Source organism: Herpailurus yagouaroundi, unplaced genomic scaffold, assembly GCF_014898765.1.
Source record: "Herpailurus yagouaroundi ecotype Mexico unplaced genomic scaffold, PumYag 181, whole genome shotgun sequence".
In the NCBI taxonomy this organism is placed as follows: domain Eukaryota; kingdom Metazoa; phylum Chordata; class Mammalia; order Carnivora; family Felidae; genus Herpailurus; species Herpailurus yagouaroundi.
Genome location: NW_024412412.1, coordinates 2,852,037 through 2,874,048, shown reverse-complemented (window position 1 = coordinate 2,874,048; position 22,012 = coordinate 2,852,037). Strand labels below are relative to the sequence as shown.

General features: G+C 42.0%; 1 protein-coding gene and 1 non-coding gene across 2 annotated transcripts in view; one reads left to right on the top strand and one right to left on the bottom strand.

The window, feature by feature from the left end:
- Positions 1-22,012, top strand: part of CSMD1 (CUB and Sushi multiple domains 1) — a 1,645,367-nt gene that overhangs the window by 1,094,703 nt on the left and 528,652 nt on the right. The gene's annotated exons all lie outside the window — the stretch shown is intronic.
- LOC121040021 (U6 spliceosomal RNA) lies at positions 20,272-20,377 on the bottom strand. Its single transcript, XR_005795092.1, has one exon. It is a non-coding gene; the product is annotated as a U6 spliceosomal RNA (small nuclear RNA).

Below are 22,012 nucleotides of genomic sequence, written 5' to 3'. Positions count from 1 at the left end.
TACGTTATTATTGAATATATAACATATTAACATATTACCCACTATATATTAAATAATATATTAACTATAACTAATAATTATAAAACAGTTTAATACATATATATATATATATATATTTTTTTTTTTAGGAGACCCTGTTATGTAATGTGTTCTAGGTAGAAATTAAAAAGAAATTTTCCTCAAGATTCAGTTTAGCAGAGAAGCAGATTTCTAAACAGCCAAGTACAACTGCTCCTGCCATACTAATCTAGTAAAAATCCAATAAAAATTAATTCAATAAGGAGATACTTATTTAACATAGATCCTTGTATATGCATTCAACAACTCAGCATTCTCAGATAAAACTTGTGACAAGTTGTGTGACCAAATTCTTGAGAAAGTCATATATGGTTGATGAGTTATAGATAAGAGGAATTACCAGCAAATGCTCTCAAAAGTTCATCCCTGTGGTTTCCATTGGGAAGGTGAAGGGCAGACAGCTTTCCCTGGAAGCTTTGCACGGACACAGGCGGCATATGTCTGTGTATGCATATGTATACATGTACTTAACATACACAGATTTATATCTCAAATGTGCTTCATGGCGACATAATTTTAGTACCTGATTTTAAGTTGATCTCCTTGGAAAGCATTTTGTTACTGTTGAACTCCTTGAGGATTTCAGTGATTGTAAGCATTTGAACTTTGTTCAGGCTTCTAAGACAAAATACCGCAGATGGGGTAGCTTAGAAACAAAGAGTTCCAGAAGCTGACAGTCTGAGATCTGGGTGCCAACATGTGAATACCCTTGTATGGAACATGGCATCAGTGTGAAGAACCTAGAACACTGTCTGCCCAGTGCTCCGTGCCTCCCCTCCCCCCCTCCCTCCCTCCCTCCCTGTCCGTCCTCCTCCCCCTCCTCCCTCCCCCTCCTCCCCCTCCTCCTCCCCCTCCTCCCTCCCCCTCCTCCTCCTCCCCCTCCTCCCTCCTCCTCCTTCCCCTCCTCCCCCTCCTCCCTCCTACTCTTCCTCCCTCCCCCTCTTCTCCCTCCTCCACCTCCTCCCTCCTCTCCATCTTCCCACCTCTCCCTCTTCCCCCTCCTCCCTCCTCCCTGCCTTCCTCCTCATCCTCCTTTTCTTCTCCATTGCTATTATTAATGACTACATTTAAAGAGCTGTAAATCAGACCCTGAAGGACAGGTAAAGGGTTTAAGTTTTGTGCTAATGACAGTGGGTGTCAAGATACAGAGGAAAAGAATGGCATTGCCATGTATATGTCTCAGGTCACTCTGTCAAGAGTCAGGTGGGCACAGTTGAAGGACTCACGATTGGAAGCAGAAGACATCAGGGTTTTGGTACAATTGTGAAAGATCATATGAGCCTCCATCGGGACAGTGGTGTCAGGATTGGAGAAGAGGAGATGAATTTGAGAGGAATTTAGGGACTAGGTAATTAGATACAGCGATTTACACATTTATATCACACCTTCTATTAAATGCACAACTCGTACTATCCAAAGAAAAAATAAGAAGTCTTGTTTTAAACTTAATGCTTGTAAGAAAGTACAACCGTGTGTTAGACTTCTTTTCAGGGAGGGAGCATTAAGTTTTATTACTCAGGTTTTTTTTACATAATGTAAAATAAATTCATACAGACGTAGAAAAGGCATTCATTTGCATTCAATTTATTTCAAAGTTAAGGTAGAACGAAATATTTCACCTAACAGTTTGTGGTGTTTTGAAATGGAGTTTGAATGGATCCAGTTCCATAGATTGTATTGACCCATCGGGGATTCCCAGACTGGTGGAGAGACCGTGAGACACATGATTATCCGCTGTAATACTGTGCCAAGCGTCCCCGTCGGTTCTGTCACAGACGCCTTCCCAGCCCAGAGCCATGATGGGCTCTATTTAATGGCTCCATTCCGTTGTCTTCTGTGTCACTGAGCTCCTGTGGAGAAAGTCACGTGCCGTGCCAGCTTCCCTTCGTGGCACACGAGGTGCCCCCTTAGTTCTTGCTGGCCATCGTCATTAATCTTGATACGGATTCGTCGTTCCCCCCTTGTCCCCTCTCCAATATGTTCATCTCTCCGCGGCAGCCCTTTTATCGCCAGCACCGTCCCCATCAGCACTGCTTAATAAGCGTATCCTGTTTAGGAACAGAGTTTGGCTCTTTCCTTCTCGACTCTGTGTAGGCGCCGTTCCTGGCATCCTTTCTGTCCTGCCACACGGGAGCCTGCCTTCCACGATTGCCGCTAACAGGTTTTTCCGCCACACTCCAACTACTGCCTTGTTAACCGAATTTAGTTATTTTTGTCATCTCTTCTGAGTTCTCCAAAATAAAATAGAAGACGGGGTCCATCTTTTGATTTGCTTGCATTTTAAGTCAAAAATGAATTACACACACACACACACACACACACACACGTGTATAAATACATATACACACATGATGGAGACAGCATTTTTTTAGAGACAGCATTTTTAGAAAGACTGACCTGTTAGTAGTGTGCAGACCACATTAAAAAGTTAAAAAGTAAAACAAAGCAAAAACAAACAAAAAACACTGCAGAGGTGTAGACAGATGATCCACAACGTTTTACTTGGTGTGAGTGATGATGGTCTAGGCTGGGATAGTGATTATTTATAGAAATGGAGAAGAACAAAATATCCAAGTAACACTACTGTGAGAAAAGTACACAGATTTACTGATTTTTTTTTTGAATAAAAGTGGCTTTAGTGGAGGAGACTTTAATAATTGTATGTCCAGAATCTGGAAAGGATGAATCTTCATCCTCATGACAGAAAGGTGGAAAAGTTTTTTTTTGTTGTTGTTTCTGCTTTGTTTTCTATGAGTAGTATGGGTGCGCGTGTGTGTGTTATTGTAAAAAGAGGCAGAAATAGTTTTTTCTCCCACTTAGGTTTATGTGTCTTAGAAGTAGTCACTGTTTTTCGTCACCTTTTGCCCTTTAATATGTTTTAACTACTTATTTCCTGCATTAAAACACATTTCCTTTTGCATTTTTCTTCTTTTCAGTGCTTTTCTTATTTAAACACATTAATAATTACACAAGTAGGGAAAGCAATACAAAACTTACCCATTCAGTGTATTTTTGAGCCACACACTCTTGATAATTGGTAAAGAGTGGTCAACAGAGCAGCTACAATCTCTGCTGGCATGGACGTGCCACTGCAAAAGGAAGAGAGAGGGAAACCACCCATGAACTAGGTGAAGTCACATAAAGGAGGCACACAGCAAGCAGTTCCTTGCAGGGATGCGGGACCCATGACGGCACACTGATTTCCATCAAAGCGCACCTTGCGAGAAAGTGGCTGTTGTCATGAGAACACTCAGAACTAATAGAACTGTCTAGTTAATTGTTGCTACCATCCTTCCAGCTCATTTCTCTTTTTCTCTGGCCTCTCTTTACTTCCTTTCCTTCTCCCAATCACTTGAAGAGATGTTTAAAATTTGGGGATGGTCTCTCCCCACACACATGATTGTGGGGTCATATAGGGCAGTGGAAAAGTGTAAGGAGAACCAGGTATGTTACTTAAAGCCCCAGGTTCCAGCCTTTGCCCGTTTCCTAGCTGTGTGGTTTCAAAAAGACATAAAGTCTCTCTGTCAGTTGCCTCATTTGCCGCATAATCTGAATACTGATAATACTATGTAGACAAACTAATGGTATTTCTCCATTTGTCAGATGAATGTGCATATATGGGAATACCTCTAAGTTATTAATGCTACTGCTACAATTATAGGATCGCCTCCTAGTCTCTTCTCTGTACGTGGAGTTTCTTTGCATTCCATTGCTTGGAGGACTCTCTTCTCTGATGAGAGTGATCAGTCATGTAATCAACTTACCTGAACATAGTACTGCAAGTCCAGAAAGCCCAGGGCATTTCTGGGGCATCCTAATAGCATTTGGTGTAGAGAGATACAGAGAAGATTCGTTCTCTCTTGCTCAGCAGTCTGTTGCCCCTCCTAGAGCCTTTCTCTGAGTTCATCTTGTCATGCAATCCAGAAAACAACCTTTATCCTAGACTCATTTCCTCCTCTGTCACCTCTAGTTGAGCATCTTTCCTTCACGCCAAGACCTTCTGGATACACTCTCCCTTTTCCACTAGTGACTCTTCTAGGTCAGCCACTTCTGTCAGCGTGCACCATGTATTGCTGTGAGATAGCTCAGCTGTTTGTCGTATTCTGTTCTCCACGTCCTAATTTATCTTCCACAATAAATGGGAAATATCTTTTCTAAAAACTAAATATGTGTATAAATGTGCATGTAATAAATACATGATCGCTGTTTTGCAAAATCAAATGACACAGATAACTAGAAAACAAAAACCAAAGGAACTAAGTATTTCAGTCCCAAAGATGAGCAGTGCTGACTTTCGGTGCATACTTTTTGTAAGACTTTTATCTCTATGTTTGTAATCACAAACACATATGCAAGAACATAGTTTTCCTTTATTTCCTTCCTCCTCCTTCCTCCTTATTCTTCTTAATGGCATCTTCTAATTTTAGATATGCCAAAATTTTACAGATCATTGTTACTTTATAATGCACTGCATATATATATATATGTATGTATGTGTATATATATGTACATATATATGTATATACACACATATAATGCAAATATATAATATATATCCATATATAATTCATTTATAATGGATGCAGGATATATATCTATATATATCTATATCTATCTATCTATCTATATATATATATTTCCATCCTAATGTAATTTGTATGTGTAATTACATATATATATATAATTTGCCATTTTTAATAGGTGCAGAGTATTTAATTCTATCAGCATCTTCCTTTAAACAGGTCTTTAGACTGCACCATTCTCTGTCATCATGAACAGTGCTTCAACAGACATATTTATGTTCGCTGTCTTGGCCGCTATTTCAGTAGGTTAAAGTCCTTGAGTTAGAATTATAGTAATAATTTACACACACTTATAATTTTGATGCTTATTGCCCAAATACTTACCCTGTGCTAAAAGTGTGCTCATGGAAACTCCCACCGCATTGTATAGATGTCTGCATTTCAACAACATTGAGAACAAAGGTAAAATATGACTCTGTTGTATTTCAGCATTATATCCTCAGTAATTCTCTATGGTCCATGGGAGAAAGTCCTTTTCGTAAGATCTTTCACGGCAGGGCAACTGACATCGCTCCACTCTCATTTTATCACTTGTTCCTGCATGCTTAGTCCCCAGCCACGCTATTAAACTCTCGGATCTTGAAAAGTATTGTACTGCTGCAAGCTCATGCACCTGTTCATACACCCTGAACAAAAACCAGGTACTGGGGTGAAAATGCATGTTATTGAATGATTGAAGCAATATTTATCATCAGATTCATGGCAGAAATTCTATACTTTGTTGCAAACCGATGAACTAATTAATGGGTTGACCATATTCTTTATTATCTGAACCAAAACTCTTTTAAAGGATAATGTATTAATAATAAATCTGGAAACAAATCTGGAAACAGTCAAAAACTGTAACTATCCAAGTAAACCAGGACCTGTGTCACCCTGTGAAGGGACAAAGGGAAAAATATCCACAAGTAGAAGAAACTGTGTGTTATTTTCCCTTCTGTAGTTGTAAAAGGATTACTTCCATACTCCCAGAATTTCAACGGAAGGCAGGAGAAATGGTCAAATCTCCCAAAATACAGGAAAAATTCCCCAAACACTAATAGCGTTGTGTGACCAATTCCTAACTTGCTCAAAGCTACACAGTTAAACATGTGTCTTTTTAAAATGTTTTTTATTTGTTTATTTATTAACGGCACACAATGTGAAGGTACATCTTAGGAATTTTAAATGAAATGAAATAAGTTACTTAAATTACCTTCTGCAAGCAAGCCTCTGTCTGTCACATCTTTGAATTTACACTCTCTTGCACGGTTGAATGGCCTGTAGTGAGAACTAATAAATGATTTTTTAATAAATGGCTGTAATTATGACCAAGCATTTACTGTTTTATATCACTGGGGAGGCAAAGAAGGTCGTGCCTTAATTGAAGTTTTTGTTTGTTTGTTTATTTTGAGAAAGAGAGACAGAGACAGAGAGAGAGGGAGAGCATGAACAGGGGAGGTGCAGAGAGAGAGAGAGAGAGAGAGAGAGAGAGAGAGAGAGAGATCAAGAGTCCCAAGTGGGCTCTGCACTGTCAGCACAGAGCCCGATGTGGGGCTCGAGCTTATTAACCAGGAGACCATGACCTGAGCCAAAATCAAGATTCAGACGTTTAACCGACTGAGCCACCCAGATACCCCTTTGTAAAAATGTATATATATATATATATACATATAACTATTTGCAGGCCAACAGTGCTACAAATCTACATATTATTTGTGTCCTTAACAGCTGCATATTTTGTACAAATATGCTTCCAGATAAAGTATTATTTTCATCAGAACATGTATTGCATATAACACAAAAGGTGCATTTGACACTATTAAGCTCAGTTTGGTTAATATTTTGCAAGCAGTTGGCTTCCCCATATTGTGTTACATTGCACTTGCTGGTCTGTATTTTTGCCAATTACCCAGTGGTTCCTAACGAGGCGCAGACTTAAAAAGAGAATATTCCAGAGGTCTGGATACTGTGTTCTGCTTGCCTTCACAATCCTCTAAGTGATGACTTGATGTGTGTATTTGAAAGACCGTGTTAATGACCTGGTAATTGTTTTTGCTGGTTTGCACTGAAGTGTGAAGTGTGTTGATAACTGTCCCCTGGCATTGGAGGGGGAGCAGGGAGCCACACTGATTCTTACCCTGTGGCCATCTCTCCACGGTCAGATGCTGAACAGCTGTCCATAGAACAGAATAAATCTGTGAGGCGGAAGAGGGATGTAGCATCGTACCTTCCTTTTAAAGGTGATTACAGTGGAGAAACACGATGATTACTATTTTCATAATAGGTGGCAGTTGGCCCCCATATGGCTTCATTGAAGTCAGTGAAGTCATTTTGAACTTATTTGCAATAGGAATTTTTTGTTGTTGAAAAAAAGGCTTGTATTTCATATGACACGTTTTTTCAGATGACTGAACCAATGAGATTATCTCACAGGATCGCTTCTAAATTCAACACCGTGAATAAAACTGTTCTTAATGAAATATTTCATGTTTATAAAACCCACTTAGGACATTTGGGATTCTGAAGAGTTCCAATGTCTGGTGTCATTGGGTTTGGTGAGAAGTCTTCTGTAAAGAGGGGCAAATATGGAATAATATAGGTTTTTTTTTTAAAGTTTTTTTTTTTTTTTTTTTTTTTTGAGGGAGAGAGAGAAAGAGAGAGCAAGCAGAGGAGGGGCATAGGATTTGAAATGAGCTCTTTGCTGACAGCAGAAACCCTGATGTGGGGCTCTTAACCCATCAACCATGAGATCATGACCTGAGCCGAAATCAAGAGCAGGATGCTTAACTGACCTAGCCACCCACACACCCCTAGAAGCAGTTTTAATACCACATTTGACTGATTTGCAGAGCCCTATATAGATACATGATCAAGATACTCAACCATATACATTTCATCTAGAAATGTATGACACCAAAGATATGCATCTTGCTATACACACACACACACACACACACACACACACACACACACACGTATATAAGCAATGTATATAAATAATCAAATGAATGAAAAAGGAAGGGAAAATTAAAATTATGATTGGCACATAATTGAAATAAAAAACCCTGACATTTGAATGAAAAGTCCTCAAAAGTTACAAACAGAGAGGGAGGGAGGCAAACCATAAGAGACTCTTAAAAACTGAGACTAAATTGAGGATGGATGGGGGTGGGAGGGAGGGGAAAGTGGGTGATGGGCAGTGCGGAGGGCACCTGTTGGGATGAGCACTGGGTGTCGTATGGAGACCAATTTGACAATAAGTTATATTTAAAAAAAAATTAAAAAGTCCTCAGGAGCAAGCATATATACATATACATAAATATTTTAAATTTATATGTAAAATGAGTGTCTCTTGATGCAGGGTTCAGGAAACTGAGTGATGGTTATGTAAAATCTTCAGCGAAGCAAGCTTTTACTAAGTTCTTTCAGATACGGAATTTTCACAGTGGAGCTCACGTATCAGCTGAAATCATTGGGCGCCCACACTTTGCCTGTGCCCTCTTGCCCTGCCCGAGCTCAGCCTGCCTCTGCATACCTTCCTTGGGGATGTGCCCTTGGGACTAGTTGGCTGAATCCTCAGGGATAACATCTAGGCTGAGGTCTTCACTGATTGCACCCGATGTCTTGAGAATGAAGTGAAAACCTCCACGTAGCTCGGCACTGAGAAATTTACCAACTTCTCTCACTTGATTCTAGATCCCCAAACCACATCCCAGCCCAGTTAAGCAGCACTGTTCCCTAACGCGCCCCTATTTTCCTCCTCCTGTGCAGACACATTTCTCTGCATTCTGCTGGGCCTTGTCCGGGCTTTGCTCACATTTCTCAATGCTTGTTGTGGCTTATTTGTGGGCCCTGCAGCCCGATCCTGTCCACAGCTCTACGCAGGGCCTCCCTCAGCACTGCCAGCCTGCAGACCACTCTTCCTCAGCATCCGCCATGCCCCATGGCTCTTGTCATCACACAGAGGCACTCAGGGTCCTTCCCCCAGTGGCACTTCCTGCCATTGATTTGTCTACCACTTGTTAGGAAAACACCGGCAGTGCAGAGTATGTTCTGCTCAAGGTATCACAGTAGTTGGTCGGCGTCCTGTTTTTTTCTGGTTACTCATGTAGAACTTTCAGTTTTCCTAGCCCTGGTTCTCTTGACATATGGTTCTGATGACTTCTGCTCCTCGTTGGATTTGTTTTCTGTCAATATTTTCCATCTGTGGATGTTCTGAAGCATTTGGTATTCCAGTTAACATAACCAGGCTAAGATAAAAACCCTCACCAACTCAACGAAACCTAGATGCCACCATCTGTTGGCCATTTCTACTGACCGGTCAGTTAGTCCTTTGGCCACCATGTTGAGGTGACTGTGGGAGTCTTGCTTCAGGATCTCATCATGGCGGCAACTGTGGGGCTGTCCAGTCCTGCCTATTTTTGATTCTAAGCCCTTCCCTTCTCTTGGACCTTTCTTCACCCCAATAGTGGGTTGCTGTAGCAGCAAGCTCCCTGCCCCCCCAGCTCTGGCCCTCCTCCAGATCCGAGGCTGGTTTCCTCCAGTCGCCGTCTTCCTCAGACCCAACTGTGTTTATAGCACACACTTGCCAATGTGCCGTGGGCGTGACTGTACCCGATTCACACTTCGTATTAAACTAGCCAGAAGGTTTCACGGTGTTTCCTACCACTTTCGATATGTACCCATGTCCTCCTGGCTCCTCCTCCTCTTTCTCCACTTCTTCCTCCTTCTCCTCCTCCTTTTGCAAAATGTAAAACTTAAGCAGCTTTATTTTAGAATACAATTGCCAGAAGTTGTCATGGCAGAATTGTCCTGAAAGAAGGAATTTATCATAACAATGACATTCAATAATCATAAAGTCAACAGGTTAAGATTATATGTCTAATATTTGTTTACTCAAAGTTATAGTATGAACTTCTGCAGATTCCCCCAAGTTTTATTGAGGTATATTTGACAAATACAAAATTGTATAGATTTAAGGTGTAAAACATGATGTTTCAATATATGTAAACATTGTGAAGTGACTACCAGGATCAAGCCAAGTGACCTATTCATCACCTCACATAGTTACCTTTCCTTTTAAATTAAGGTAATTGAGTTCACCTTAATTGTGAGAGCAGTTGAAATCCATTCTTAAGGCAAATTTCAAGTGTGTAATACAGTATGGTTACTAGTCACAGCGCTATACATTACATCTCCAGAATTAGTCATCTTGCATCATGAAAGTTTGTACCCTTTGAATAATATTGCCCTGTTTCCCCCACCCCACGTCCCTTTCTTCTCTTCAAGCTTTTCCTTTCATTGTTCTCACACAATAAAATATTATCCTCATTTCTGCCTCAAGTTGCTACTCTCATAAAGAATACTTCTTGTCTATCCTCTTTTTATATTTTGTCTATTCTGTGGAAAGCATTGACCTAGATGTGAATGAGATACAGTAGTAACGAATTTATAATATAACCCTTAAGAGCACATACATACACATGTTGTTATTCTAAATTATTAATGTATGTTTCAGTTCTCTTTGGAAAATAAAACACAGAGAAAGTAAATGTCATCAAAATTCTATGATTTAATATATGAACAAATTAAGTTCTACTCTCTGCACACCACATAGGAATCTTTTCTGCTTTTCTGTCACCATATAAATATGGATGTTTGTATATGCATGTATCGGTATATGTATTTATGTGTGTGTATATATACGTACATATGATGGAATGTATACACACATATATAAAGTAAAGACAAATATTATTATAAAATTCTTTGCTTAATTTTTACTCAATAAAACATGAACATCTCTTTCGATCTATTTGTTATGTGTCTACTCACTCACTTTAATATTTTCAGTGTCCGTTAAGTATGACTATACTAAAACTTGTTCAGCCATTCCAAGGTCATAGATTTTTTGGTTGTTTCCAAAATGTTGTTCTCACAAGCAGTGCTGCAGTGGCCATCACTGTTACTGTCATGGGTCCAGCAAAGTCCCGCTGTAGTTGTTGACTACTCAAAACCTGTACAGTCTCGCCTTCCCCATTAGGTTCTTCTTGCCTCGGTTGCCATGGATATCTTACCTCTAGAGCGTTGTCAGTTTTGAGGCATCTAGTCTTCTGACAAATTCTCATAATAGTAAAGAAGCTAAGGCACTAAGCAGATATAAGATTAGATTATGGATCAGCCACCTGTGTCACATACTTTGTTTTATAAATTGGCTTATCCGAAGAGGCAATTCATGACCTCCAAATTATTATAGAAATCCCTTAAGGGGGTGCCTGGGCAGCTCAGTTGGTTAAGTGTCCGACATCACCTCAGGTCATGATCTCAGGGATCGTGAGTTCGAGCCCCGCGTCAAGCTCTGTGCTAACAGTGTGGAGCCTTCTTGGGATTCTCTCTCTCCCTCTCTCTGCCTCCTGCCTGTCTCTATCTCTCAAAAATAAATAAATAAACATAAAAAAAAATCCCTGAGGGTATCTGGGCAGCTCAGTTGGGCATCTGACTCTTCAACTCAGGTCTTGATCTCGGGCCATGATTTGATTTTGGCTCAGGTCGTGATCTCACTTTGTGAATTCGAGCCCCACATCCCGCTCTGTGCCAACAGTGTGGAGCCTGCTTGGAATTCTCTCTAAACCTTTCTCTCCGCCCCTCCCCCACTCCTGCTGTCTCTCTCTCTCTCACAAAATAAATAAACATTAATTTTTTTTAATCCCTGAAAAGAAAGTGGCTAGTGTATTCATACTTTAGCAAATTTGTGATGGTGGTCCTCCTATAAATCTGAAATACTGTCATGTTAGTACAGACCCTATTTAAGTATATTCTCATGTATCCATAAATTAATTTTATTGTATTTATCCCAACCTTACATTATCTGACGAAAGGCATTCAGAGTGGGTTTTTTTTTTCCTTTCCGTAATTAATTGGTTGGTTGGCTGGATGGTCAGTTGGTTGGCTTGCTGATTGGTTTTAGGAGTCATGTATATCTATTCCTTAAGTACATTCAGTTCTCCAGTGTCACACTTTAAAATCTCCTCACATGATGGACAGTAAAACGGCATGTCTATAATATGGGGTAAACTACTCCTGGAATAGTAACCCTCTTCTAGGCGGTCTTCAACACATAATACATTTTCTGCCTCCATGAATTTCAAGAAATAAGCATCATTCATTTCGATTTAAAGTAAGTAACTTTCCATAATTGTATCAATTTCAAAGAAAACTCACATTTAAAAATTAATGAAAATAGTTCTGTTCTTCCATACCGATGTTCAAAGTGGAGTTACTTTTTATGCGCATTGAATTGACCTAGAGTAAAACACAGTTTATGTGGACCTCCTGACCCTATAGTGGGCACATGTGGGTTCTGTGAGTGGAGTATGTCAGTGCAGACATTCCTGAGTCAGAACAGACCTGTGCAACGCACGTCAGATTTGAATCCTCTTAACTTAAGAAAATGTCTTCTGCGTCAGGATCCACATGTCTCCCCGCTTCCGTTTGTCTGATTCAGGCTAACCCAGTTCTGACGATGTTTGCAGTCTACTTAGGGTGATTTAATTTTCTGATGTCTAAAGGAAGGTTAGCACAGTTCAGAAGGACCTTTACAAGTGCCTAAAAATGCTCTAAAAAGACATTTTTGAGAACCCCTTAATTTGGCATATACTACTTATTTCAAAGTGTAATGGAGATTTAAGATTCCTGTATTTAAAATACGTAAAACCTCAAAGTCTGTGTGCTGATCTGATTTTTAAGGAGAACGTTTACACCATATAGGTGGTATAAACCATCAGTTTTCAAGCTTCATATCAAGACATTTTTCAACTTTCCAGTAATTCTCTGTCCTTCCTTCCAAATAATAGTGCTGTTTCCCTGTGGATAGCCCTGCTCTCTGTCACAGAACCACACCTCTGTGTCTCAGAGCGGTGAAAGGATTCCACTGTGACTGTAAAACTGCTTTTGCACGATTACTGTAATGGCCTCGCCGTTCCGTCCAGTACTTCAGAACATGAGTCCACAAAATCCCCTTCCTTGTAGTCAAGGCTCTGTCATGGAACATCTTTCCCATTCTAGACCTGGGGTATCAATGCCCCTGCAGGATTGGGGAAATCTGTCCTCGGGTCCAACAGTGACTGGCCTCACTTTCCAGTGTGTAAAACCACGTCTGGAATTTGGAAAGTGGGATGTCCTGAGGTGCCTGTGTCACAGTGGGCATGATGCTTACAACCACAGAGAGCATCAGATCCAGGCTGGCCCCAGGCTTGAGCCCAGAGGGGATGGGATGCCCTACAGTGAATAATTCTTGCCATCAGTCACGTCTGTATGGCACAGAATAACAAAGCACACTGTGGTTGAGTATCAGACCTCAGCTATGAATAGCAAAGACCATTATTTAAAAAAAAAAATACCTTTTTATACCTCGATTTAAAAAATCTGAAAAGATAGGATGCCTGGGTGGCTAAGTCGGGTTGAGTATCCAACTCTTGATTTTGAATCAGGTCACGATCCCCGGGTCGTGGGATCAGGCCCCATGTAGGGCTCTGCACGGAGTGCATGTTCTCCCTGCTTGAGATTCTCTCTCTCCCTCCCACTGCCTCTCTCTCCCACTTGTGCACTCTCTCCCTGTCTGTTAAAAAAAATCTGGAAAGGAATTTACCAATTCCGAAGTCATGAGTAGGGAAGTAAAGGGTGCTAACCAAGCCTGGTTGTGATGGAAGTCACATATCCAGTAAAATCTATTTTGTTCTCCTAGGTTCCCAGAAGACAGATAAGTTTGTTTCATCCACTGCCTCCTGGATCACTTACCCACTGTGTCTACCCAAAGGCTTAAAGCCAATGAATTTTCAGGCTCATGAATTTTAAAATGTATTTTGGCATAAAAAGTGTATTCATTTGTTGGAATTTCCAAATATCTTAAAGATGGGAGTGGGTGGGAGATACTACAATACAGAAAAAGTGCCAGAAGATATTAGCTAATATTGCTGGAGAAATCAACCAATTTTAGAAACAGAAAGGCATTTCATCCACTGTTGTGCTGAATCCTTAAACACTCCATGTCACAGGCTCTGTTATTAGAGTTTTTGCCTTAAAGGTAAGAAAACGGAGTCATGAAGAGGTAAAGTGTACTTCTTTCACCACTATCCAGTGCTGCCTCAGCTCTGGAGGCGGAGGGAGACTGGTGCTTACGGTAGGTACAGGCTCGTCCTGACAGGTGGCTGGCGCGTCCTGAGAACAGGTGTTACTGTGTTCCCGTTGAGATGTGAGCAGGGATGTGCTGAGAGGGCCAGTGGTGCGACGCTGTTCTCCATTTCCAACCAAGGAAGCAGACGTCTCCACCACGTACCCACGAGCTGCGTGTGCCCTCTTTGTGTGTCTGCTCATCACGTAGTTACGACGTCCGTGGAGTGTCCGCGTGTCATCTGTCTAGGGCCTGGGAACACAGTGGTGCCCAGACCAGGTGCCGATAGGTGCCACGGAAAGCAAACAAACAAGTCAATGAACGGGTAAAATTTAACAAAGGGATAGAGGTTGATGAGGTCAAGGTCATGGAGTGTGGGTGTGACGTGTGCCAGAGACTGTGTGCAGGGCTGTCGCCTGAGCTGAGCCTTGGAAGATGTGAGGATGGGGGAGGGGAGGTCAGTGTAGGCAGTGCCAATGTCCTGTGGTAGGAGTGAGTTGGACGAAATGAGAAGCACCAGAAAGGCCAGTGGGGTTGGAATAAGTGGGTGAGGGCAGAAGTGGCAGGCTCTCAGATTTTGGATACATTCCTGAGGAAGAGGCTTCGGAAGACTTGCTGATGATTGAGTATGGGAAGAAAAGATCCAGAAGGTTAATACACAGCTCCAAGGCTTAGGAATTGGGCAGCTGGAGGGATGGCCATACTGTGGCCCCTTGTTTCCACACCGGATACCTTTATTCCTTTTTCCTTTTCTTCCTTTACCTGGCCTTTTACCTAGAACTCTTCCCAATCAAAAATAAGGGAAATTATAGTAAAATCTAAGAACGGGAGCATTTAAGGGGCACCTGTGTTGCTCAGTCGGGCTCAGGTCATGATCTTGCAGTTCGTGAGTTCCAGCCCCGCATCGGCCTCTGTGCTGATAGCTCGGAGCCTGGAGCCTGCTTCCAATTCTGTGTCTCCCCCTCTTTCTGCTCCTCCCCTGCTCATGCTCTGTCTCTCTCTGTCTCAAAAATAAATAAAACATTAAAAAAATTTTAAGAAAAAGTTTTTTAACATTTTGTATTTATATTTGAGAGACAGAGACAGAGCACGAGATGGTGGGGAGAGGGGCACAGAGAGAGAGGGAGACATAGAATCTGAACCACGCTCCAGGCTCCGAGCTGTCAGCACACAGCCCAATGCAGGATTTGAACCCACAAGCTGTGAAATCATGACCTGAGCTGAGGTTGGACAATTAACCAACTGAGCCACCCAGGAGCCCCACTTTTTTTTCTTTTATTACTATCATAAATGTTAAACACGTACAAGAAAAACATCATACATTTCTGTTAAATAATTGGTTTACGACAAAACAATTTATTCCTTTCATAAAGGTAGGCTCAGTGGCTTTGACTTACAGGTAGCAAATATATGTAAGTTAATTTACATTTTTCTCAAACTCAAGCCTATTAGTGTGAAGTAGTAAAGTTACTATGTAAATAGTAAATGAATAAGAATAGAAATAGAACCTACAGTTTTACACAGGATTGGAACGTATTTTCTTGTTGCATGATATGGCCAGGCACAAATACGGGCACAACGATAGAAAAATCGTGCACACAAGTGTTGATCTCTTGCCCTCTTATAAATCTGTGTACATACAAGAAGTGGGGTTTTTATAACTACAAACGTAAAACCAAGTGTATCTCTTTTATGTGAAAATTGCTTTTTTGCTTCACAATTTTTTGCTTCTCAGTAAATCTGACCTAAGCACACAAGACTTTCATTTTTTTTTTTTTTTTTTTTTTACTGAATGGTGACTTTCTGTCTTCATTCCTGATGCTTGAAAACAAGACGCTTGCTCACACATGTAAGAAATTTCACCTTGCAGCCAAGGGGTTCCCGTTTTCTTAGATATGGCGGAATGTTCCTCTTCCTCAGACTCCAGGGGCTTGGGCAGGGGTGATGACACCAGACCACAGTTCACATTCCTGTTCTTCCCTCAAAGTCCAGCTCTCCAGCTGAACAGAAGATTTGGAGAGAGAGTTCCTCACCCAGCTCTCCACTTCTGTGAAGAGAGGGGAAATACTAGTTGGTCCCATTCTGTGGTTTTTCCAGAAGGTTTGAAAACGACAGGTGGTATTTGATGTCCTTCCCTGTTCTAGACCCAATCATCACTGGAAACGTTTTAGGATTTTCTTTTGCAGCATGGTTTCTCCAATGTTCCGATTTCCTTTTAAATTCAGTTGTATGATTGTATCAAGCCAAATCATTTTCTCCACGGGGCTAAGGAAGCCACTTCAGCAGGTTCACTTGATGAGAAAGGACTGCTAACGCTCATTTCTTCCGCTTCTTCATTGTCAGTAACATTCTTTGTCTCAGTGTCCAGTCTTGAAACATTCTGAAACTTGTCTTTATCTTACCCGGTTAAGTATTTCTTACAGCATTGCTCAAAAGCTCTTCAGGAAGTACCCCACTGCAAAGCAAACAATGTGTGGTGAGGACATCAGGGTTTTTTTGTTTGTTTTTGTTGGTTTCTTTCAGCAGTAGAGGCAGAACCTTCCATGAGGTCAACAATCGATGGGAATGGTCTGTACAGATGCTGACACGAGTTTCTCCAAGATCTCTTGTTTCCGGACAAGAGAGCAAATCATTAAATGCATCTTGGTCTTTGCTTGTTTAAAGCAGAAAAAAAAAAAATCTTAAATTTCACCACGAGTTTTGTTAGTGGATCTTTTGACTATTGCCTTGATAGAGGAGCTGTTTCGTAGAGATCTTTCTCGGTATCAGGGACATGTTATCAACCTGTTGACTTTTGGAGCAGTGCAGAGTAGAAAGTATTTCGGCTCCTTGTATCCTATTTTAGAATTCTCATTATATAGTCACTGTAGTTTTTCATGCTGCATTACTAAGGTTTCACCAACGGTTTGACTTTGCCTTTTCTGGTCAATAAATTCTGCTGCTAAATGACTTCCTGAGCCTCTCCACCAGTGTGACTTTTTGTTCCTCAGCGAAAGCTTTACTCTATTTGAGATTCCAGTAGCCTTTAAAATAATCAGCGCAATTACCCATTGAGTGGCTTTGATTTGAAGTTAAGCATCCTCAATTTTGCTGAAGTCAGTACTGCGTTTGTAAGGTGTTTTCCAGTAGCGATGCACAGTGAATGGGACAACTTACATTCCCCACGTAAAACCCACGACAAACGGCTTTCGTTGTCAAGGCAGAGTTCCTTTGTGTTTCATGTAGCATTAGCTCAGTGAAACGATTCAAAAGGTTCTAATGCTGTATCACTAACCTTATCAGAATTGTCAGTAGACCTAGGATACTCCTCTTCTACTTCATACGTCATCTTTAGAAATTGCCACTTTGGTCCATCAGATACGTGCACATGACAGAAGTGGCAATAAAATATGAAACAACGGGGGGGGGCACACATAATTAAATGAGCAGATAGTGAAAATATAGAAACCTCATCCACCTGTCAATCCCCACAGTCCGCACTTGACAATATATACAGTAACATCAGTGTGTGATGAGTCCAGTTGGGTAGTGGTGTATAAAAACCCCTCCTTTACAATGAAATTCTTGTCTCAATATTTTATCGGACAGTGAAGCTTCTTTCCTTTATGAGACATTCAGCAACCTGCTAAGGGAAGTTTGGGGAGATAATTCAGAGGAAAGGGAACACCATCAATATGGCTCTGCATTCATCGGCCGGCTCCCAGCCTCATGTCAGGAATCAGCAGTGCATTCACCCCATGAGGACACTCTCTGCCCTAGTTTGGGGAACCTTCCACTACAGAATCACCAGCGGATCCCTCAGTCAGTGTCCATCACCCTGAGCACCGGCACCGTGTAGCGGGTCAAGTTGAAAACACCAGTCTCACGCAAAGCCGCCTCCTGTGATTGCCAGTTAAGGAAACTCAGGCATTGAATGGTTCCAAGCAGGAGGTATTGGTCGTTCAGATGAGTTAAGTGAGAGTCAGAGGAGGTATGGATTTGAGAGTTATTCCGGGGGTGATGCTACTAGGATACTGCAGTGGGAGTTAGGACTTTCTTTAGACGGTTCTGTGAGTGAGTGTGTGGAAAGATGAGGAGGAGATGCTCTGAAGAGTATGTGGCAGGACGAGCACTAGGTGTCTCCTGGCCTCCCCTGCCCGTCTTCCTTGGGCACAGGGCTACCATGTTAGCAGCCACGAAACAGAGCTCCCGTGCCCTTGCCTGGAATTGGACTTTCTAGCCGCCGATTCCAGAATTCTACCGGTCTTTTGTTTCTGAATCTACTGGGTTCCTCATCAAGAAATCAGTGGCATAAATGTGGGAGTTTGGGGAAGTATTGACGTGCTAACTGGAGCTGAAGCTTCTTGGGGCTTTTCTGATTTGAGCGAGGGGATATGTTTTCCAAGAGAAGCAAGGGCACGTTACAGGAAGCCCGGGAGGGAATTCTGTATGGTGCTGGCGTGCACCAGGAAGTCATGTGTGAAGTCCGATGCCTGTGAGGACGAGTCCAGAGACCCAGCCACAGTGGAGGAAACCATTAATTCCAGCTTCCTAGGGGCCAGTTTATAGTCACGTATTGAATTGAAAATCACTAAAATCTGACAATATCTATATTATCTTTAGAAAACAAAATTATCAAATGAGGAAAACAGATTGATCCAAACGTATAAGACCTCTAGTTTTCCTTTCTAGTAGGGTACTTTTCTGGTTTTGGTATCAGGATAATGCTGGCCTCAAATAATGAGTTTAAGAGTCTTCTCTCCTTGGGGCGCCTGGGTGGCGCAGTCGGTTAGGCGTCCGACTTCAGCCAGGTCACGATCTCGCGGTCCGTGAGTTTGAGCCCCGCGTCGGGCTCTGGGCTGACAGCTCAGAGCCTGGAGCCTGTTTCCGATTCTGTGTCTCCCTCTCTCTCTGCCCCTCCCCCGTTCATGCTCTGTCTCTCTCTGTCCCAAAAATAAATAAATGTTGAAAAAAATTAAAAAAAAGAGTCTTCTCTCCTTGTTTTTTTGTTTGTGGGGTTTTTTTTTTTTTTTTGGAAGATTTTGAGAAAGATTAATGTTAATTCTTCTTTAGATGTTTGGTAAAATTCGCCAATGAAGCCATATGGTCCTGGTCTTTTCTTTGTTGGGAGATTTTGGCTTACTGATTCAGTCTCCTGATTAATAGTAGCCTGTTAAGATTTTCCATTTCTTCCTAATTCAGTCTTATAAACTGTAGGATTCTAAGAATTTTTCTGTTTCTTCTAGGTTGCCCAGTTTGCTAATGCATAATTGTCCATAGTAGACTTTTATGATCCTTTGTATCTATTGTGGTATCAGGTGTAATTTCTCCTCTATCATTTATAATTTTGTTCATTTCAGTTCTTTTCCTTTTTTTCCCGTGGTCAGTCTAGGTAAGGGTTTGTCAATTTAGTTTATCTCTTCAAAGAACCAACTCTTAGTTTGGTTAGTCTTTTCTACTCTTTTCCTGTTCTCTATTTCATTTATTTCTGCGCTGATCTTTATCATTTCCTTTCTGTGTTAATTTGGGCTGAGTTTGTTCTCATGGGGGTTTCCTAATACGTAACTCCCCTCCTTTCTCTTGCTGATGTTTGACAATGTAATCAAAATGTGTCTCAGGGCAGCCCAACGCAGGATCAACCTATTTGGGGTCCTTTGAGTCTAGGGGATCTGGATGTTCATTTGTCTCCTCTGGTTCAGGAAGCTTTGGGCCATTATTGTTCTAAATATACTTGATGGCTCATTCTCTTTCATTTCTCCTGGAATTTCCATGTAAATATTCTTCCTTTTTACTGTGTCTCATAATTCCCATAGGTTTTCCTCACTCTTTCTCATTCTTTTTAAATGTTTGTGTCCTCTTTTTTTTAATGTTAATTGATTTATTTTGAGAGAGAGAGAGCAGGGGAGGGACAGCGAGAGAATCCTAAGCAGGTCCGTGCTGTCAGCACAGAGCCTGAAGCAGGGCTAGAACTTACAAACCATGAGATCATGACCTGAGCTGTAATTAAGAGTCAGATGCTAACCAGTTGAGCCAGTCAGGTGCCCCTCTTTTCTCCCTCTGATTGGGTAATTTCCAATGTCTTATCCTCCAAATTGCCAGTAGTTTCTTCCATATGTCCTCAGCTCTACTTCTGAAACTTTTGAATTCTTTAGTTCAATTATTGTTCATTTCAACTCTAGTTTTTGTGTGTTTTTTTTTAAATTTTTTTAATGTTTATTTATTTTGGAGAGAGAGACAGGGTGTGAGCAGAGGAGGGGCAGAAAGAGAGGGAGACAGAATCCGAAGCAGGCTCCAGGCCCTGAGCTGTCAGCACAGAGCCCAATGCGGGGCTTGAACCCAAGAACATTGAGATCATGATCCGAGCTGAAGTGAGGCGCTTAACTGACTAAGCCACCCAGGAGACCCTGTTTTGTTTTGTTTTGTTTTGATGATTGCTACTTTCTTCTGGTTTCTCATCAAGCTTCTTGTTTTGTTCATGCAGAAAACATGGAACATTTCATCCATGTGTGTGTCATCCTTGCTCAAGAGCCATGCTAGTCTTGTCTTTATTGTTCCAGTGTTAGTATGTGTGCTGCTAGCCAAACACAAAGCTTGATGTGAAACTGTATGTGGCCCCTCAGTGCCCTTGCTGATGCCACTCAGTGCCCCTCCCCCTTGAATATGGCACATCGCGGGCTCGGCTCTTTTTCCTGTTGACACTCGCTCCATCCTGTAGCTAGAAATACTGTAGTCTATAGGTTGCCCTCTTCCAAAGATTTCTCTAGACAGATTCCCTACTCTGAACTCTACATGCATCCGGTTGTCTACTCAGCTCCTGCATTTATATGTCCAGTAGGCATTTCAAGCATAGCTCGTCCAGAACAGACCTAGATTTTCTCTCCAAAACCTGTTCCTACCATCCTCTTCTCGGACAATGGCCGTTTCTCTGTCAGTTACGTAGGTTACAAAATAAACTCCATAGTGATTTCCAACTCCATCTCTCATACCCTGCCTCTCTCCGCAAACCCCTACAAATACTCTACGCCCCAGAGCCAGTATCCAGCCCTCCCCCACTTCCGTTAATCACACAGAGGTCTCGGCAGCCATCGTGTCTCACCTAGATTTTCGCAACTCTCTCCTGACTGATGCCCTTATTTCTGTTTTTGCCCCTCAACACAGTAACCAAAGTGATTCTTTTAAAAGTTGCTGTGTATCACTCCTACGCTCAAAACTCTCCGGCGACCTGTTGCCTGTCTCTGTAGAAAATCAGAAGTCCTAATGATGTTCTTCAAGGCTCCCCATAAGCCTCCCCGCATGGCCCCTCGGTCCTGTGTCCTGCTCCAGCCCCACACTGCCCCAGCTCATCAGCGTCCTCGTGGTTTGTCAAACACATCGAGCACTCTGTGTCTCAGGGCTTCCGTCTTCTCTGTCCGACACGATCTCCTCTTGGATATGTGCCGACTGATGTGCCACGTGCTATAGATCTCTGTGCGGCCTGGGAGCAAACCCCTCCCTGCCTTCCACATCCGTCTCCCTGCTCGCTGCTTCTCCCTGGTACTGCCACCGTGGGACACGCAAATAGTCAATGATGCGTCTGTTGCCTCTGACACCGCCCTAGAGGGCAAGTAAGGGCAGAGGCCACGTCTGTTCCATTCACCACTGTATTGGCAATCCTAGAACTTTACTTGGAAAATGGCAAATGATCAAAAGTATTGTGGAATGACGACATAATGGAATTCTTACCTTCAGAGCTGTGGGGGGAAAATAATGCTGAGGGGCTCGAGCGAATGATGTATTTTACATAATGTCTTCCAGGCCCATCCATGCTGTCGCCAATGGCAGGATTTGCTTCTGTTTTAAGGCTGAATAATATTTCATTGCATGCATAGACTCTTTTCTTTTCTCATTCATCTGTCCGTGTACCTTTGGGTTGCTTCCATATCTTGGCTACTGTGAATAACGCACGGCCCCGCTTCCATGAGGCATCTAAAATAGCTGAAGGTTTAGAAGTAGACATTAGGGTGGTGATTATCACGGGCTGGGGGAGGACCGTGTGGACGGTTCTTGTTTAATGGGCGTAAAATCACAGCTCTCCAAGACGAGTGTGTTTCAGAGATCTAATCTGCTGCACAACATCGTTCCTAGAGTTAAAAATAAGATGTTGGGCAATTAAACATTTATTGAGGGGCGCCTGGGTGGCGCAGTCAGTTAAGCGTCCGACTTCAGCCAGGTCACGATCTCG